This window comes from Chinchilla lanigera, unplaced genomic scaffold (assembly GCF_000276665.1).
Source record: "Chinchilla lanigera isolate Chin_1 unplaced genomic scaffold, ChiLan1.0 scaffold00522, whole genome shotgun sequence".
Taxonomy (NCBI): Eukaryota; Metazoa; Chordata; class Mammalia; order Rodentia; family Chinchillidae; genus Chinchilla; species Chinchilla lanigera.
In genome coordinates, this window is record NW_004955923.1 from 2,656 (window position 1) to 9,665 (window position 7,010).

At 38.1% G+C, this 7,010-nt stretch overlaps 1 pseudogene; it reads left to right on the forward strand.

Moving 5' to 3' along the window:
* The first annotated feature begins 5,864 nt into the window (after positions 1-5,864).
* Positions 5,865-6,824, forward strand: LOC106147674 (annotated as a pseudogene).
* Positions 6,825-7,010: the final 186 nt, after the last annotated feature.

The window sequence follows — 7,010 nt, forward strand, 5'->3', positions numbered from 1 at the left end:
AAGGTCCTCCTGGTTTACAGCTTCCGAGTGGCTCTCATGACCCCAGTCCACAGGACCTCTGACTCCTCAGGCTTAGTCTGCATTCTCATGTTCTCCGAGTCCTTGTTCAGCATCTGCTCCTCTACTGACTGTGGAACTTTCTGGTTCTCAATGGCAGGAGCAAGAGTGGCCTGTTGTATGGCATGTATTCCCAGGGGTTTTTCTATGTTTGAATGATTCACACACGTCCGTGGGTGGGCATCTGCAGCCGGTGCATGGTGGGCCAATTGTGTCATTGTTTCTCTGTGTCATGATAGTTCTCAATTGAGCGGCGGCAGCCGGCCTGAGGGCTGGCACGCAACAGCGCTCACCACCGCATGGCTCCCTGTTCACCGGGGGCCCTCCCTCCAGGGGCCTAAGAGGCAGGGAGCGAGCCAGCCTGAAGACCAGCGCTCCCTGCCTGTGGCTCCCCATGTACCGAAGGCCCTCCCTCCAGGGTACATACCAATATTATAGATCTTCACCACAAAACCCTTCTTGAATGCTTTGTATTATCTCCTATTTCTTGTAATTTTCTCCAGTTTTGATTATAGATCAACATTACTATGTGTGGCAAAGTAGTATAATAGTTTAAACTAATTAGCTAGTACCCAGTTAATTTGCACAAACCCATTTACTATACAAGATGAACTGTTAAAAACATGTATTCATAAACTAGCACTTTATGTTGAGCATGGTGATGCATTCCTGTAATCCCAGCTCCTCAGAAGGCTAACGCAGGAGTTCAAAGCCATCCTGAGCAACTTAGTGAGACCTTGTCTGAAGATAAAATGCAGATACACAACATGTCCTGGATTCAATCTCTAGTAAGTAAACAAACAAATCAACAATTCTAAAAAGCCACGTGTTTATTACAAATGTACATTGATCACAACAGTCATTAAGCCATCTCTATCTCAGATTTATTGAGCCCTTTTGACGCATTTGCCTGAGTGTGGAGCATAACAAGCATGCATGGTCATCAGGATTCCCTTGCTGGCCTGAAGGGCCAGCAAACACCAAGCTGAAAAAAAGCTGAAAAAATTAAAACACAATGTTATCCTGGTAGATTTCTTACACATTTTTCAGTTTAAAGGAAGTTGAAACTTTAATTTTTTTTCTTTTTCCTTTTCTCTTTCTCTTTCTTTTTCTTTTTCTTTCTTTTTCTTTCTTTCTTTCTTTCTTTCTTTCTTTCTTTCTTTCTTTCTTTCTTTCTTTCTTTCTTTCTTCTTTCCTTCCTTCCTTTCTTCCTTTCTTCCTTTTTCTTTCTTTCCTTTTTCTTGCTTGCTCTCTCTCTCTCTTTGTTTTTTTATTTGTTTTTTTTTGTTTTGTTTTTTGTTTTTTGTTTTTTTTTTTTTGAGACAAGGTCTCACTGTGTAGTTCAGGCTGGCCTCAAAGTCACTATATACAGTATATAAGCCAGGCTGGTCTTGAACATGCAGTGATGCTTCTGCATCAGCCTCCTAACTGCTGGGATTACAGGTATGCATCACCATCCCCAATTTACTTTTTCTTAAAAATCTAATCTGTGTTGATGTATCGCATTTTGTTTCCATCTAAATAGTGACTATGCCTTCCTCAGTTACTGTGAGTCTCTGCTAGCAGCTTTCTTAAGCATCAGCCACTTGCTGTGTGCTAAATGATTTGCAGCTGTTTTATATAGAGTTGCTAATCTTCATCTTCATCATCATCATCATGCCTATTAAAATATGAAGAAGCTGATCACCACAGAGCTAAGTAATCTGTTCAAGGTTATTACAGTAAATCCACAATTCCAAGTCAGGACTCCTAAATTCAATGGTTATTCTTGTCATTAAATTCTATTTCCATTCAGACCTTGGGATCACTATCTTTTTTGGAAATGTACAATGTACTGATCTATGCTTGGGTTATATCATATTTCTATTGCTCAGATTAATAGAATATACAAGGTACAATGTGTATTTCTCTATACAAAGAAAAAAATCCATATAAATGTGGTATTTTATATCAGAACTAAATCTCATGTAACCAGAATAGCCCCTCTGGATAGATGTTTCTTTATTCATCCTACTCTGTGCCCAGGGAACCTATCCCATGCAAACTGCATCAGCAAAATGCTCTGCTCTCTGACTTCTGAGTGGTTTAGCCTACAGGAGACACCAGCAGGAAATTGGAGGAAAGGAACAGAGCGCAGCTGGTTTATTTTTTGAACTACCCCGTTTGTCAAGCCGCTGAGAGGGTGAGCAAAACTAGGCAGAGACATTAATAAGAATAATGTTGGAAGTTTGTGAGAAGCTGGAAATTCACAAGAAGGATGTCAAAAAATGAGGCTTGAGGCTGGATACTGCAGGCAAACATAGTTGATGGAACATCTGTGTCCCATGTAAGCATGTGCATTAGAATAGGCCTTAATGTAATGTTAGCCTTTTTGCATGACAACACCAGCTTCCCAAGTCTCCATGTCCCATGTGGACAGGATGGCTGGGGTAGATCCTTAGAATAGGGTCAGTGACACACACTTTCACTTGTGATGGTCAGCTGGCCATTGTTATTGAATATCCACCTTGCCAATGGCTGAGGTCATGGTCACTCTTCTGCATGGCAGCAGTCACCGATGTCCATCTGGCTACATGGCGGCAGATTACTTATACTGAACTCATCTCACTCAAACACAACTGGAAAAAATGGGTTTATATCCAAAAATATCCCATTCTCACTGTGAGCATCTCAGTGGTTCTGTGAATCCTAAAATACATGGAAAGTTTGCTTCCACTGGAAAACATGGCACCCTCAGGAAGGCTCTGGCACCTCGTCAAGTGCCTAGGTGAGGTTCTGGCAGCAGGAGTAAGTATTGAGAAAAGTAACAATCAATTTGAGAGTATATTCAACTATAGAAACAAGAACAATAGCGAGATTGGGTCTTTGAATTTTAGGCACCTGATTTTTAATTCTTTATATGTCTAGATATAACTTCTTTTTCTGAGGGAGAGTTGGATAAAATTTTATCTCAATTTGCGGGTTTCCTTTTCACTCTGTTGGTGATTTCTTTTGATGTGCAAAAACTTTTTTAATAGGATAAGATCCCAGCTGTTGATTCTTGGCAGTATCTCCCATGCAGTTTGGGTTTTGTTCCTGAACTCTCTGCCTACCCCTATGTCTTCAAGATTTCTGCCAACTTTGTCTTCTAATAGATTTAGTGTTTCTGTTTTAATATTTAGATCTTTGATCCATTTGATTTTTATTTAGTGCATGATGATAGACATGGGTCTAGTTTTAGTCTTTGGAATGTGGAGAGCCAGTTTTTCCAGCACCACTTCTTAAAGAGGCTATCTTTCTTCCAGTGAACATGTTTGGCCCTTTTGTCAAAGATAAGGTGGCTGGCAAAAAAAAAAAATAGATAAAAAGGGGCTGGGGATTTAGCTCAGCAGCAAAGCGCCTGCCTGGCAAGCACAAGATTGTGCATTCCATTCCTGGTACCAGAAGAAAAACAAAAACAAACAAACAAACAAAAAGATAAGGTGGCTGAGCATGTTTGTAGTTGTCTCTGCATCTTTTAATCTGTTCTATTGATCTCCAGGTCTGTTTTTTTGCCATGCTGATTTTATCATTGTAGCTGTGTAGTATAATTTCTCGTCAGGGATTGTGATGTCTCCTGCCTTTTCTTTGTTGCTCAGGATTGCTTTTGCTATTCTGGGTCTCTTCTGGTTCCAGATGAATTTTAGGAATGTTTTCTCTGGATCTGTGATGTATACTAATGGTGTTTTATTTGGTATTGCATTGAATCTGTACAACAATTTGGGGAGTATGACCATTTTCACAGTGTTAGTTCTTCCTATCCATGAGCAAGTAATGTGTTTCCATTTTCTTTTTTTATTTTAAAAATTTATTTTAAAAACTGACAAAACAACAATGGAGACAAAATCAAAACAACACAAAAACATAAAAAATGATACATGACCTCAAGATAAAATGATAGAAATTCACAATGTTTGCTCTATTACATGTTGTTATCTTCGATGAAGTTGCTAGGTCCATTAGACATCAGAATGTAAGATTGATCAAACAAGTAAAGACAGTAACAAGTAAAATAAATAAATAAATAAATAGATAATTTTTAAAAAAACATTGGAAATAATGCAGAACTTCACCATACAAAATGGTAGGAGTTCAACAGTGGTTCTTTGCTGGGTGTGGTGGCACGTGCACGTAATCCCAGCACTCCAGAGGCTGAGGCAGGAGGATCATTGCAAGTTCAAAGCCAGCCTGGGCTACAAAGTGAGCTCAAGGTCAGCCTGAACTGCATAGTGAGACCCTGTCTCAAAAAGACAAAAAGAAAAAAAAAAAACACAATGGTTGTTGGGGCCGGGGATGTAGCTCTGAGGAACAGTGCACCTGGCAAGCATGAGGTCATGAGTTCGATTCCCAGTACAAAAAAAAAAAACCACAGCAATAGTTCTTATACCGCATATTGTTTTCAGATCAGTCATTCTAATACCAAATTCAAGTGTGTAAAACTGGTGAAGATAAAATAAGATTTTAAGCATTGACTGTTCCTCTCAATAAACCACATACATCAGCAATACACCTATTCCAGCTATCCTTATATATACATATAAATTTTATTTTTCATTTTAAAAACAATATAACAAAAACAAATACATAAACAAAACAGCATAGAAAACAATAAAAATGATATAGAATTTCGAAACATGGTGATAGGATATTAAGAATTGTTGTTATACTACACAATGTCATCTTCAAAATGGTTGCACATATAATCAGATATAGGCATGCAAGATTGATTAAACAATTACACATTAACAGTTCCTTTCAATAAACCAACAGGTATTTGTAGTACAATTAAACCAGCTATCCTGTGTGTGTGTATATATATATATATATTTTTTTTTTCCCTCTTCTTTCTTTTTCCTCTCCCCTCCTTCATCTCCATTGCTCCTTCCTATTTGAGCAGTTTCTTTCCCCTTTCACAATATCTATTGTACCTTTCAGATTTTATTTACTCTTTCAGGTTCTTATAGTAGGGAGGAAATACAATGTTTCAACACGTGAATCTGATTTATTTCACTAATGAGTATAGTCTCTAGTTGCATCCATTTACCTATAAAAGCCTCTAGTTTATCTTCCTTTATAGCTGAGTAATACTCCATTGTATAAGAATACCACATCTTTTTATCCATTCCTCAGTTGATGGACATTGCAGCTGTTTCCAAGATTTAGCTATTACAAATTGCACTGCTATAAACATAGGTGCACATATCTCACTGTGGTATGATGTTTTCAGTTATTCTGGAAAAATATCAAGGAGGGGATACCTGGGTTGAATGGAATCTCCAATCCTAGTTTACTGAGGAATCTCCAGACTCATTTCCACAGTGGTTGCACCAGTCTACACTCCTATCAACAGTGCAGAATAGTTCCTTTTTCCCCTTGAGCTCACTTTGTCGCCCAGGCTGGTCTCGAACTCACAATGATCCTCCTGTTTCAGCCTCCCAAGTGCTGGGATTACAGGTGTGCGCCACCACACCCAGCTATAGGTTGATTTCTTGATGATAATCATTATTTCTGGGGTAAGATGGAATCTCAGTGTTATTTTAATTTGCATTTCTTGAATGACTAATGATGTTGAACATTTTTTCATGCATTTATTTGCCATTTGTATTTCTTCACAGAGAAGTGTGTATTCATCTCAGATGTCCATTTTTGTATTGGGTCTTTGAATTCGGGCCTGATTTTTAAAAATTCTTTATATGTTCTAGACAGGACTCCTTTGTCTGAGGGACAGTTGACTAAATTTTTTTCACAATTTGTGGGTTTTCTTTGCACCCTGTTGGTGATTTCTTTTGATGCGCAAAAACTTTTCAAAAGTGCCTGAAAACACTGAAGAATTGCCTTCAGTGGGAGAAATTCCACACTCTATTGAGGACCATCTTCCAAATACATTAATAGACTTAACAAAAGATCCAGTCACTGAGACAAAAAGCTTTGGGGAACTCATAGAAGTAACAGTTTTAAATATTGATCAGTTGGGATGTTCTGGAGACAACTTAGATCAAAATGCTCAAATACTGAATAATTCTTTGCAGTCTGAAACAATAGATGCTTTTATTGATTTGATGCAGCAAGCTTCAAGCAAGAGTAATAATGAATATGACTGTCCTATGTTAGCAGTGGAAGGCTTGGGGTGTCAAGTGATACGTGTAGATGAAGACAACTGTAAGGAAAAGGTGAAAATGGCAGACAGGCCTTTGGAAGAAACCTTCATAGACTTTACTACAAAATCTCCTGGTTCATACAAAGTATAGAAAGATGATTTAAAATCAGAACCAGCACCAAATTCTAATGGTTTGGAGTTGCCTGAAATGTTAGCTAATATTCACAAGAACAGAAAAAAATTTTCTGATCTAAATCATTCTTCTCAGAAGAAACAAAGAAAGAAAACAGACTGATCCAGTAAAGAAAAGACAAAGAAACTAGTCCAAGATTCTAGTGAAGATGGCCAAGCTCATCAAAAGAAAGCCAGTAGGGCCTGGGGATTTAGCTCAGCGGCAAAGCGGCTGCCTGGCAAGTGTAAGGTCATGAGTTCGGTTCCTGGTACCGGGGAAAAAAAAGAAAGCCAGTAAACAAAGGGCAGTAAATAAAGACTCTTCATCCTGAGCAACAAGCCTGGAGATTAAGAATTCATGAGCAGCATTTATCACTTCTCCTATGACAAGTCTTTACGTAAAGAATATTATTAAGAAGAAGGGAGAAATTACAATTTTATGGACAAGAAATGATGACTGGGAAATTTTACTAGACTGTCAGCAAAAACTTTTCAATAAGATGAGATCTCAGTTGTTGATTCCTTGAAGTATTTCCCATGCAGTTTTGTTTTTGTTCATGAACTCTCTACCCACCCCTATGTCTTCAAGACTTCCACCTACTTTTTCTTCCATTAAATCTGGTGTTTCTGTTTTAATATTTAGATCTTTAAGACATTTTGACTTTAT